The 14388-nt window shown below is 37.6% G+C and overlaps 1 protein-coding gene and 1 long non-coding RNA gene across 20 annotated transcripts in view; one reads left to right on the forward strand and one right to left on the reverse strand.

Moving 5' to 3' along the window:
- LOC136838671 (uncharacterized) overlaps window positions 1-14388 on the forward strand; it is a 526494-nt gene that overhangs the window by 472889 nt on the left and 39217 nt on the right. The window lies entirely within an intron of this gene.
- Window positions 1-14388, reverse strand: part of LOC136838668 (GTP-binding protein GEM-like) — a 282807-nt gene that overhangs the window by 247720 nt on the left and 20699 nt on the right. The gene's annotated exons all lie outside the window — the stretch shown is intronic.

Consider the following 14388-nt stretch of genomic DNA (forward strand, 5'->3'; position numbering starts at 1 on the left):
AGGTCCAGAGGGAACTAACTTCCGAATGCCTCGTAACGACTATCCCAAAACGACAATGTTTCCTTAAGCGAAAGCAACTGATGGCTGACAGTCTCCTGCATAGCGAGACAAACGTCGCCATTGTTGTGTGTTAATTCGCGACCTTCTCGGCCAAGGCGCTAGCGGGAGTCTTATATTGTGTCCCTTGATTGCGAAGTTCCCTTGGTATTATATGGATGTCAGTCTTTTGTGGGATTCTCTCTCTCTCTCTCTCTCTCTCTCTCTCTGTATATGTATATACTATATATATATAATATATATTATATATATATATGTATCCGTTTATCTGCTTATCTAACATATATATATATATATATATATATATATATATATATATATATATATATATATATATATATATATATATATATATATATGTGTGTGTGTGTGTGTGTGTGTATAGATATGTATGTATATATATAATATATATATATATATATATATATATATATATATATATATATATATATATATATATATGTAGAGAGAGAGAGAGAGAGAGAGAGATTAATTGTAAAAGTGTGAACCCACCACAAACAGACACACACATACATATACATATATATATGTGTGTGTGTGTGCATATGTAAATGTAATGGTCATTTCACCATTTCATTTGATGCTTGTTATTAATGTTTTGTTGTTAGCACCTTTGCTATGATGTTCCTTTCTTTATAGTTGCTTGCTTTATTGTTTTAGTAGCATTTGAGTCCCAGGAGGCTTTAGAAAGACACGGTGCAGCTTTCTTACTTCATTAACACCTTAGTAAAAGTAACACTGTACATATACAAGTGAAACATATATACAAGTTGAGTAGTGTAAATACGAATCGAAGTGTGAGTCAGAGTTTGAGCCTTGCTTTCTTGAATCTGGTTACCACCAACCCACGACTGGTGAGGCCTACGACCTCACTCTCTAAGACTCTTTCTCTCTGCTTCTCTCTCTGTCTGCTTTCTCTGTTCTTCTCTGTTCTGCTCTCTTCCTCTTCAAGCTTGCTTTTTCAAGGTTCTTGAACGGAAAACGCCCATCTCATCAACAGGCGGGCAACAGCTTCTGTCCAGCCCATGGTAGACGTCTAATTAGTTGAAGACTTATCTTAGGAAGTCCTTTTTGGGTGGATTAGTTGAATTGACTCCTCCTAAGAAGGAGGTTCTTTTTACGCACCGGAAGTCAAGGTTTCCGGCTAAAGTTACCAGCTAAGCTTCACAGGTGAGACGTGTAAACATTCCTTAATGATTTCTGTAGATTACCTTGCGCCGGTGTTTAGGTTACACGAGCGAAACACAGGAAGTGTTGTTACTACCTCTCTCTCTCTCTCTCTCTCTCTCTCTCTCTCTCTCTCTCTCTCTCTCTCTCACTGTTCGTTTTATTCTTATTCTATTTTCTCTCTCTTTCTGTGTCTCGTTCTCTCTCTCTATTCTCTCTGTTATATTTAGGTTTTTCATATATCATTACATCAAGGCGATAAAAGAAAGGCATAGGATCTTTACTGATCTCTCTACCCGGGAGACCCACTTATTGCCAAAATTCAATTTCAGAATATTTTTCGCAATTACATCGACATCTCCCATGACTTCATGCTTTTACCGGTGACGGTAAAAGTCAGGGCGATCGTAGAGCAAAATATTACAGGGCAAATGCACCTAATCAGGTGCAGGAGACATTGATTTGACCTCTCCAACGCGCGGGAAACGCCATGAGAGTCTGATTATCTTGATGACGAGAGACAGTAAGTCTTGCATCTGTGACGTCCACTCATTTTACCCTGAGGTGCCTCGGAGGGGAGTAGTGCCGTCAGTGCACCTCACGCGGTGCACTGTAGTCATTACTTAAGGCCCTTTGCAGCGTCCCTTTGGACCCTAGCTGTAACCACTTTCATTCCTTTTCCTGTACCTCCTCCATTCATATTTCGTCCATCTTACTTTCCTTGACCCTCTCCTAACAACTGTTTCATTGTGCAACTGCGAGGTTTTCCTCCCGCTACACTTTTCAAACCTTTTAACTGTCAATTTCCGTTTCAGCGCTGAATGACCTCAACGGTCCCAACGCTTGGCCTTTGGCCTAAATTCTATAATCTGTTTTGTTCACCCTAAGGTGAGGAAATATTAGATGCAGGAGTGTTCTTCGAGGCTTTAATCTTCTGTAAGAATATCAGGGAAAGCGTGTCCAGATGGCAGTGGCGTTGCAGTCTTCTTATACATTTTATCCTTCTTGTGGGAGAGGGTGGGAAATGCGATTTGTAGGGAGTGCTAAAGATTCCTTGGAGCGTTCCTCACACCACTAGGCGCATTTCTTTTCGTTTTATTTTTATTTTTCAGCATTTCCTCTTAATCATTTCTCAGTAAGCCGTCCAACGTCTTCAACAGTAGTCTACTTAAACTACCTTATAAAAAATTATTATTATTATTATTATTATTATTATTATTATTATTATTATTATTATTATTATTATTATTATTATTCAGAAAATGAAACTTATTCTTACGGAACAAGGCCACCAAAGGGGCCATTGCCTTGAAATTCAATCTTCCAAAGATCACAGCTGAAACTTTGTGTCTAGTTATGTTCATTCGACGAAAGGCCTGAGTCATCATTTCGAAGTGAGGTCTACAGAAATCCAACCTCGGTGAATCAAAAAGTGAACGTGAGAAAGTGTTGAGGCAAACAGATTTGCTGATAAAATCTGTTCCCATTCTGAGTGCTGACAAAAGGAAATCTTTCGTAAGTAAAGCATGGAACAATTTTCATCACAGCAAAAGAATACATTTCATATGGACGAATAAAAATAAAAGTAAATTAAAAATAAATAAAAATAATGAATGAATAAAAATAAAAATAAATTAGATAAATAAAAGTAAAAAATAGAAAATAAAAAAATAAAGCCTGAGTAATTGTATCAAACAGAAAGACTGATAAAATCTTCTCCCATTCTGAGCGCTGACAGAAGAAATCTTTCGTAAATAAAGTAGGGAAGAATTTGCATCACAGCACAAGAATACATAATATGGACATCCAAAGTCATTATATTCTCGAATAGCAATCCACACGAGATACGCGTTCGCCAAGTGTATGCAAACTGATGCTTATTTCAAAGTCTTATGTTAGCAGAATGAAATGTAATGGTCTTTCCCTCTCATGAAATATGAGATTTCCCAGGTATGTTGGCTTTATTGCTGTTTCAGCAAGAAGGCGTTTTTAATAACAGCTCGATTAGAAAGTCATGCGGGTCCCAAGTTTCCCAAAGTCAGATAATACAGTTTATGAGGAAGAGTTTTACATTTAATCAATTGAATAGATATGTATGTATGTATGCATATATATATATATATATATATATATATATATATATATATATATATATATATATATATATATATCTATATATAAATTTCTGACTCACATCAGGATCGAACCCAGGTCTTTCAATTGAAAGGCAAGGGCGCTGCCCACTAGGCCTGGGTTCGACCCTGATGTTAGTCAGAAATTTATTTCTGTTCCAATGTGATTGTGTGTTGATTATTTATATATATATATATATATATATATATATATATATATATATATATATATATATATATATATCTATATATATATATATATATATATATATATATATATATATATATATATATATATATATATATATATATATGTGTATATAATATATATATATATGTAATACATATATTTATATATATACATATATATGCATGTACATGTAAATATACATACATCCACAACCAAAAGTTCTGATGTCGCTCAGGAAAGGACCAGAAATCACAAAGGTAGGGTTAACGAGTTAAGTTCAGCGTCTCCCGGGCTTCAACTCGAAACTCCTGGCAGATGGTGACCTAGGCTGAATACCAGTAAGAAATTGCAGGGGTCATTGACCTTAGTCAACTAGGAACTAAGTTCCATAAGGACATGACTTTCCTTGAGTGTATTTAGCTCATGACTCTATGATTCTACGATTCTATATATATATATATATATATATATATATATATATATATATATATATATATATATATATATATATATATATATATATATTTACAGCATATGTGTGTGTGTGTGTGTGTGTGTGTGTGTGTGGCCAGGCCCAATTTAGTAATCTGTTTTTGGTAACCCTCCAATTTTCATCAAGTCTTAGGGTTAAGATAGCACGCTGCGACCACCATTGTTGACTGACTACCAAGTACATCATTCCTTTCACACTGGATTTTTCATCAAATGGACCTAAACCGTTTCTTCCCCATGAGACCGATCCCTGGTCTTTGGCGATTGTTAATACACTACCAAATCTTAACCAGTTTAATAAGTGGATATCCACGAAATTAGTTCGCCATTTTGTTACAAAAATTTCAAAAGAGAATTTTGATAAGCGGGGTGGAAAATAAGGGATTTATTAAGAAGATAATGTTATTTAGACCCTAGTCTCCCTGAGGATGTTGTGCAATTGGAACCTCAAAAGTTCAAGCGAAGATGCCATGCTTTACTACTCTAAAACAAAGCAACTTAGCATTTTAATCATTGATTCATATTTCTATCTACTCAACTGTTAATTTATTAATTTATCTTTAATCTTTTCTAATAACTGATCTCTTTTTTTCTGTATTTCTTAAAGTCTTCTATAACTTCTTTCTGATAAACATCATATTCTTTGGGAGCTGAATTTCAAGTCAGTAATAATAATAATAATAATAATAATAATAATAATAATAATAATAATAATAATAATAATAATAATAATAGTGCTCTACGGAGAGTACACAGCTCCATACCTGTAACACCTCAACATTTTTCAGTACCACTTCATGAATTATAGAAGTATTTCTCATTGATTCATCGGGTGCTCCATTGAATGTGACTCTGTATTCGGCTGTTTTTCAGATTCTTACATTTTGTATGATATGACTCAGTACATCACTCTCGTTTGCTTTGTTCTATGATATCCTCTTCGGGACATGCAAAATGTATACATGAAACCCTTTTTGCCTCACATTTCAGTAAACCCCAGTCCCCGGCAAGAGGGTAGGGTCTTTAGTGCACATCACGTGGTGTATTGTAGGCATTACCAAAGCGTGTTTGCAGTGTCCCTTTGGCCCCTAGCTGCAACCATTTTTTAGCCTTTTACTTTACCTCCATTCCCGAATCATTTATTCAATGTTGCTGTCCACCCTCTCTGCCCATTACCTCTAAGTGCAGTTCTTGGGTTTTCTGCCAGTTCCATCTTTATATCCTTGTACTTCATCCCATTTATTTTCTGCACCTTTTCTCTTGTTATCCAACCACTCTAGCCCCATCCTTTCACCGTCTTCAAGACTGAATGGCTGAAGGTGCCCAAGTGCTTAGCCAGACAGCCTAAATTTCAACAAATAAATAAATAAAACTCAGTCTTCTCGTTCAGCATATCTGTTGGATGCTTATTTTTCCTTTCAACACGAAATTACATGGCCTGTATTCTTTGGGAACTGAATAAAACTAAGGTAGCGACTCTCATTTCGTTTTCTCTTTCTGTAAGTCTTCATCTGGAAATCCTTACGGATAGTCAGCAGACTATACACCCATGAGGGCTCCAAAGGGGAATCAGCCCAGAGAGACAAGTTATTGGAAAAGGTGATAAATAAAGAAACATGGTGGAGTACAAAATAAAACGTATTATTAAAGTGTTCGAGGCATTAGATGAATACAATGTATTACAGAATTCGGAATGACTCTCAGAGCATGACGCGTTTCTTGGGTTTCATCGTAATACAATGAAAACATTGAGTTTTCTTAATCTCAAAATTATGATGACCGTTCTTGAAATGTGAATAACATTTGTAAACTGAATTACAGTTTTCGTAATTCCTGTAATTTCCATAATTTCGTGCTAGCAGGGGCCTGTCTTTTACACGTAAATAATGCATGTAAAAGATCTTGAAGTGTTAGTTTTTAATTAAGAACTGATTGATGTGTCTGTTTTGACAAATGCAACGGAAGGGAAATTTTGCTTTCTCTCTCTCTCTCTCTCTCTCTCTCTCTCTCTCTCTCTCTCTCTCTCTTCTGTTTCCTTTCTGCGTACGTGTTTCTAAGGGTTTCCCAGGGCTTTCTCTATATCTTAAGTTTAACACTGTTTAACCGAAGCATTGAATTTAGGACATACATGAGTACTTTTTTTTACATGTATAGGATATATAGAAAAACTGAAATACACATGAAAATGCAGCATATCAAAATAAATACAGACACGCATGTATATATATACAGTATATATATATACACATACATATATTTATTTATATATATATATATATATATATATATATATATATATATATATATATATATATATTGTATATATATATAGTTAATTTGTATAAGGGATTTGTTTGTAAATAATCCTTAAGCAAAGGTAAAGAAAAATGAAAACTGCAAAATTTTTAAGTGCCGTCTTCGATATGACAACCATATATATATATGTATGTATACATATGCAGTATATATATGTATGTATGTATATATAAAATAAATAATAATAATGATGATAATATAATAATAATAATAACGAAAGACATTACTTCGTCCCAACAACAAAGGAATCGTTAATGGCGCAATCACCCCCTCCCACACCCCCATATTGGCGTCTAGCCATGTTGGATACGCAAATCGATAAAGCTCTACGGGACACACACACACACACACACACGCACACACCTGGAAGGTTGTCGATACCTGGTCGTTGAATCCCTTGGCTGTTGCCGCCCGCCGAGCTAAGCTAAGCACCGGAGGGGGAGGTGGGGGGGCGCGGCTTCGACTACGTCTTCAGGTATATGCTCACCTGACATTTCGATCTAGGTCTTTCCTGGCGTGCGTTCAGACCCGCCTTGCCTTGGGGAATGGGGTAGGGATGGGGGAACCATCATTTGTAAATGTCTTAGGTCTTGTGTCATGCTGCTCTCGAAAGTGTGTCTTGGTCTTTTGGCGTGTTTCTCTCGAAAATGTGAGAATTGATCTTGTTCCTGTTTCACGCTTCTCTCGAAAATTGATCTTGGTCCTGTGTCACGCTCTCTCGAAAATTGATCTTGGTCCTGTGTCACGCTCTCGAAAATTGATCTTGGTCCTGTGTTTCTCTCGAAAATTGATGTTAAAATTGATCTTGGTCCTGTTCTCGAAAATTTCTTGGTCCTGTGTCACGCTTCTCTCGAAAATTGATCTTGGTCCTGTGTCACGCTTCTCTCGAAAATTGATCTTGGTCCTGTGTCACGCTTCTCTCGAAAATTGATCTTGGTTGGTCGTCGCCTGAAAATTGATCTTGTTCCTGTGTCACGCTTCTCTCGAAAATTGATCTTGGTCCTGTGTCACGTTTCTTTCGAAAATTGATCTTGGTCCTGTGTCGCGCTTCTCGAAAATTGATCTTGGTCCTGTGTCACGCTTTCTCTCGAAAATTTCTCTCTCGAAAATTGATCTTGGTCCTGTGTCACGCTTCTCTCGAAAATTGATCTTGGTCCTGTGTCACGCTTCTCTCGAAAATTCGAAAATTGATCTTGGTCCTGTGTCGCGCTTCTCTCGAAAATTGATCTTGGTCCTGTGTCACGCTTCTCTCGAAAATTGATCTTGGTCCTGTGTCACGCTTCTCTCGAAAATTGATCTTGTCACGTCTCGAAAATTGATCTTGGTCCTGTGTCACGCTTCTCTCGAAAATTGATCTTGGTCCTGTGTCACGCTTCTCTCGAAAATTGATCTTGGTCCTGTGACGCTTCTCTCGAAAATTGATCTTGGTCCTGTCACGTCGAAAATTGATCTTGGTCCTGTGTCGCGCTTCTCTCGAAAATTGATCTTGTTCCTGTGTCACGCTTCTCTCGAAAATTGATCTTGGTCCTGTGTCACGCTTCTCTCGAAAATTGATCTTGGTCCTGTGTCACGCTTCTCTCGAAAATTGATCTTGGTCCTCACGCTTCCCTCGAAAATTGATCTTGGTCCTGTGACGTTTCTCTCGAAAAATTGATCTTGGTCCTGTGTCACGCTTCTCTCGAAAATTGATCTTGGTCCTGTGTCACGTTCTTCTCGAAAAATTGATCTTGGTCCTGTGTCACGCTTCTCTCGAAAATTGATCTTGGTCCTGTGTCACGCTTCTCTCGAAAATTGATCTTGGTCCTGTGTCACGCTTCTCTCGAAAATTGATCTTGGTCCTGTGTCACGCTTCTCTCGAAAATTGATCTTGGTCCTGTGTCACGAAAATTGATCTTGGTCCTTCTCTCTCGAAAATTGATCTTGGTCCTGTGTCACGCTTCTCTCGAAAATTGATCTTGGTCCTGTGTCACGCTTCTCTCGAAAATTGATCTTGGTCCTGTGTCGCGCTTCTCTCGAAAATTGATCTTGGTCCTGTGTCACGTTTCTCTCGAAAATTGATCTTGGTCCTGTGTCACGCTTCTCTCGAAAATTGATCTTGGTCCTGTGTCGCGCTTCTCTCGAAAATTGATCTTGGTCCTGTGTCACGCTTCTCTCGAAAATTGATCTTGGTCCTGTGTCACGCTTCTCTCGAAAATTGATCTTGGTCCTGTGTCACGCTTCTCTCGAAAATTGATCTTGGTCCTGTGTCACGCTTCTCTCGAAAATTGATCTTGGTCCTGTGTCGCGCTTCTCTCGAAAAATTGATCCCTGGTCTCGAAAATTGATCTTGGTCCTGTGTCACGCTTCTCTCGAAAATTGATCAAAATCTCTCGAAAATTGATCTTGGTCCTGTGTCACGTCTGAAAATTGATCTTGGTCTGTCACGCTTCTCTCAAAAATTGATCTTGGTCCTGTGTCGCGCTTCTCTCGAAAATTGATCTTGTTCCTGTCTCACGCTTCTCTCGAAAATTGAAAACGCTTCTCTCGAAAATTGATTGGTCCTTCTCTCGAAAATTGATCTTGGTCGTCGCTCGAAATTGATCTTGTTCTGTGTCACGCTTCTCTCGAAAATTGATCTTGGTCCTGTGTCATACTTCTCTCGAAAATTGATCTTGGTCCTGTGTGCTTCCCTCGAAAATTGATCTTGGTCCTGAAATGCTTCTCTCAAAAAATTGATCTTGGTCTGCGTCACGTTCTCTCGAAAATTGATCTTGGTCCTGTGTCACGCTTCTCTCGAAAATTGATCTTGGTCCTGTGTCACGCTTCTCTCGAAAAATTGATCTTGGTCCTGTGTCACGTTTTCTCGAAAATTGATCTTGGTCCTGTGTCGAAAATTGATCTTGGTTTCACGCTTCTCTCGAAAATTGAGAATCTGAAAATTGATCTTGTCCTCTTGGTTCTGAAAATTGATCCTGGTTCTGTGTTATTTTTCAAAAATCTGAAAATGACGTTTCTCTCGATAATGTGAAAAAGTCTCTTGGTCTTGAGTCGTGCTCCTCTCGAAAATGTCAAAATGTCTCTTGGTCCTGTGTCGTGTTTCTCCCAGAAATGTTTCTTGGTTCTGTGTTATGCTTCTCCCAAAAATCTCAGAATGTGTCATATTTCTCTCGAAAATCTCAATATGTATCTTGGTCCTGTGTCATGTTTCCCTCTAAAATTTAATTTGGTCCTGTGTCTTGTTTCTCTCGAGAATCTGAAAATGTCTCTTGGTTCTGAGTCATGTTTTTCTCGAAAATGTCTCCCGGTTCTGTGTCATGTTTCTCTCGAAAAATGATGTAGGTTCTGTGTCACGTTTCTCTCGAAAATGATCTAGGTTCTGTGTCATGTTTCTCTCGAAAATGTCTCTCGGTTCTGTGTCGTGTATCTCTTGAAAATATTTCTTGGTCCTGTATCGTGCTTGTCTCGAAAATGTCTCTTGGTTCTATGTCATGTTTTTCTTGGTCATTACTCTTGTGATGATGTGTACTTATCATAATATAATAATAATAATATTCGTTTTCATTAAAGGAAGCAACCCCGGGGTCGCGACCCCCAATGGGGTCGTCAAGCATTTTTTCTGGGGTCGCCAAGCATTCACAAGTCTCACAACATTAAAAAATATGAATTTCCTATTATGAGATGTTTTCAGCATATGCTTTGTTGCCATAATTATAGAGTATGTTACTGCTGATTATTCATCAAAAATTTTTCTAGGGTATTATCATTTTAATGGAAATGTCCTAACCACCAATACTGTCTCAAGACATTCATAAGCAACTTTGCTGGCTTCATAAATGTACTCATGTATATTTATATATAGAAAGTGTTAATAATGTGTTTAATGCTGGTGTCCCTGAGTGTCGTACTGGTTTGGGAGGTGAATAGAACCTTGTGTCCTCCGAATGAGAATCGTCCACGTCCAGTCTGAGCCTGGCAGTCACGTACAGTCGACTTGTGACTTGAGCTGCATAGGCGTAACGAGAAGCAATCTCTAGAAACTTTCTCATCTTCTGTTGGTCAGCTGATGTATTTTTACCCATATACTGAATTGGATTGTCCAGAATAGGTTTCACAGCCTTGCTGTCTTGAAAATTCTGAAATATGTAAAAGTGGTATACACACAACAGAAATTGAACACTTCACTTCCCAACGAAGTATTATACCGTAGCTTGTCAATGAATGGTGCCATTAGGTCACAATGATACTGATGCTTCTAAAACCAACGATACCGCCACCATATTCTTTCCTTGCCCTCCTCAGTCCTCCCTTTTCGTATACAGTATCTCCCCTTCCTACTCCTTACTCCTCCCCCTTCTTTTTCTTGGCCCCTTTCCACCTGTTCCTCTCCTTGCCGTCGTCCTCTATACTCCGCCCCTTCCTTTTCCTTTGTCCCGACACCCTTCCCATCTTTCCATGCCCCCTCCTCTTTCTCCTCTATAGCCCTTCTTCTTCTTCTTCTTCTTCTTCTTCTTCTTTTTTCCTCGTTCCCTTTCTCCCTCTTTGCTGTTCATCCTCCTCTTTTTTTGTTCACATCTCCTTTCCTCTTTATGCTCCTCCCCCTCCTCTCCTTGCCCCCTCCCCTCCTCTTTCCTTAACCAACTTCCCTCCTCTTTCCTTTGCCCTTTTCCTCTTTCCCCTCCTGGTGGATGGTACCAAATTACATCTTTTGTGTAATTTATTATTAAGCCAGTATAATCGGTTGCAGCCTGAACATGATTTAAGAGTAGCACTTTCTACGATTGAGCCACAAAATGGGCAAACTTACCAGTGAAATCCAGCCCCAAGGCTCCCATTAAAACCAGTTATCAGTTGATAAGAAACTGCTTTATCTTTAGTTTGCCTTTGTGGAATGTAACACAAATTTGTTTAAGAAAATGATCATATTAGAGTGAATTAAATTTAATCATGTTCATTTTGTCTCTTCTTTTTTCAGCCTTACAGGAAAATTACAATTGTTCTTTGCTTTTACAGCCTACAGTCAGTACTATAGTAACATGCAACACCCACATTATATATTATATATACACTGCATAAAACCTGCATAAAACCAGCGGGGTCGCAGTAATGGCTGGAGGAGCATGATTGGGGTCACCTGCTAAAAAGGTTGGGAACCACTGATCTAAATGATCTTAACATCATGACGACGGTAAATAACATGCAGTTAATTTTCGTACTATATTTGATTACGAATAAAGATACGTGAGTCTGCAAGATTAAACCTTAAAATTCTATAGCAAGCTGTACAAATTGCTAACTCCATTTCAGATTGAACACCGAGATGAAATGTATTAAACTTCTAATAAACAAAAGGTATAAAGAGTTTAGAAGAACAAGGGATTACTGTATCAAGGAATGTTTGAAAAAAAAGGAAAAAATATTCCTTTGCTTGGCTACTAGCATTTAAGTTGACGTTAACCTTGTATTATTTCACACTGAGTATTTGGCCATTTATTATCTATATATACAATTTGAGCCATCACTTGATCCATTGCAGCCCTTCATTGTTAATTGTTTATACCATTAGAGCCATCAGTTGACCAATTGCAGCCATGGATTATTGATTATCAATACAATTTGAGCCATCACTTGCAGCCATGCATTTTTAACACTTCTTAACTTGTTCGTATCATATTCCACCTTTCAAGAACTGGGTGTTGTCACTTTCCTCAAGGTCGAAATTCCTCCTTTCGCTCATTTTTTAGCCCTTCAAGAAGAATGCCGGGGGCTCGACGTCATCGGTCGTAGTGACATCAGCATTATTTATAAAAACCATCTTGAATGTCTTTTTAACATGTCTAGGTTGGGCGAAAGGCTTCACGATACCGAAGGTTGTATTTACCTTACGCTGGGTGTAATTGATGTAATGCATTTTCAAGTTTTAGTAATCGTGAAGTATTTTTATTTTCTTCAGTCGTAATCTCCTTGAGATGTAAATTACAACTTCAAGAGTTCAAGTAAGGATGCAGTGCTTTACTACCCTAAAACGATTCGTCTTGTGTTTTACTAATTTATTTATATTTTTATCTATTTATTTATTAATTTACTATTTCATCTTTTTCTTTTCTAAATATTATCTCTCCTTTCTGTGTTTCGCATTGTCTTCTGTCACTTCTTTCAAATGAGCTTCTTTGGAAGCTTGAATTTCAAGTCAATGACCCTTGTAGGGTTTTCTCCATTTGAATAGAGGTTTATCTTCTGAATAATAATAATAATAATAATAATAATAATAATAATAATAATAATAGCAATAATAATAGGATAGGAAGAGATGGGAAACTCTTCCTGCGATGTTTAGTGGTTACTCTTCTCTTCTCTAATTCTGTCTTTCTGTCCTTTTTTCTGGTTGTTCTTTCTTTCTTTTTTTCTGGTTGTTAGATTATTTTTCCTCTCTAGTCTACAACCTTGTCTGCGTGTTGAATTTCCCACACAGAGAGAGAGAGAGAGAGAGAGAGAGAGAGAGAGAGAGAGAGATATTCTTAAAACAAATTAGCCGTGGTGACTCCAGAGAAACAGATGAGAAGTTTACCCTTTAAATCCTGGATTGAGGATGAACTACCTTCCAGAATATTTGCAGCTTTGTATCATTATACACAGAGAACTCGTCAGCAACACGTCGGCTCCTTTCCACTCAGTGCGCCAATCGCTCTTCGTGAATATCAAGAACCTTCTCCTCTCACAACATTTCTTTGAATCCATCTCACTAGCCCCTTGTCCTCCATTCGTCCCACGTGACTAAGCCATAAGAAAAACTGCTCAGTCTTTCACCTATGATAAACTCTTGACATATAATTACATCTGTATTTCTTACTTTAAATATACTACTGAAACAATAATCAATTTCAACAATTCAAAATTTTTTATGTCTTTGCATTTATCATTAACGCTTGGCTTCTAATTCTTACTTGCATAAACATTCCTTTTAATACCTATCTACTTATCTACATTCCTTTTCCAGGCGAAACTATAGTAAGTCAGTTCTCTCCATACATGTGTGTGTCTCTGTGTGTGTATGAATACATATATATGCATATATATATATATATATATATATATATATATATATATATATATATATATATATATATATATATATATATATAATAAAACTGAGTAGATCTTGTTTGTCCTCCCTCGAGTGACAGTAGGGGAGACATGACGCAGCCACCCATCCCCTGCAAACCGGTTTGTCCGCCCCAGGTCGGGGCGGGGTAGGTAGGGAACGGGAGGGTAAGGTTGACATCCACCGTCCTCCTGCAAACCTGTTTCTCCGCCCCAGGTGGGAACGTTGTAGGTAGGGGATCGGGAGAGTATGGGAGACAGGGTTGTAGTGATGCGTAGCGTGCCAACAAGCTCGTGTATATATATATATATATATATATATATATATATATATATATATATATATATATATATATATATATATATATATATATATATATATATACACTTATAGATCACATGGCCTTCTACACCCCAACTAGACTTAGACTTCAGCTGGTACTGATTTTACTCCTGAGGGTAACATAGCCACAACGGATTAAGCAAAGTTAGTGTAGCGATTGACGGCAGGAGAAAACACTGATACTGAGATCAGTGTAGGGGTGAGGTGGCTTGTACATGTAAGGGGAACGGGAAAGAAGGGATTATGCGATCTAACTCTTTGGGGAAAAAGCATTTACATCCTTTGAAATGGGCCTCGAATTAATTGCTGTGTTTATAAGAATAAGCGAGAGAAATGTAAACAGCTTATGAAAGGGAACCAAAAACAAATGCCAGGATAAATGAAGAAGTCAGATAAAAGGTAAATGTGAGAGAGAGAGAGAGAGAGAGAGAGAGAGAGAGAGAGAGAGAGAGAGAGAGAGAGAGAGCATTAAAATATCTAAACATTTTAGGAAGTGAAAAATTCAGTTACCAGGTTAAATGAAATTTTAGAAAAAAGGTGAATGAGAGAGAGAGAGAGAGAGAGAGAGAGAGAGAGAGAGAGAGAGAGAGAGA

Source organism: Macrobrachium rosenbergii, chromosome 5, assembly GCF_040412425.1.
Source record: "Macrobrachium rosenbergii isolate ZJJX-2024 chromosome 5, ASM4041242v1, whole genome shotgun sequence".
In the NCBI taxonomy this organism is placed as follows: domain Eukaryota; kingdom Metazoa; phylum Arthropoda; class Malacostraca; order Decapoda; family Palaemonidae; genus Macrobrachium; species Macrobrachium rosenbergii.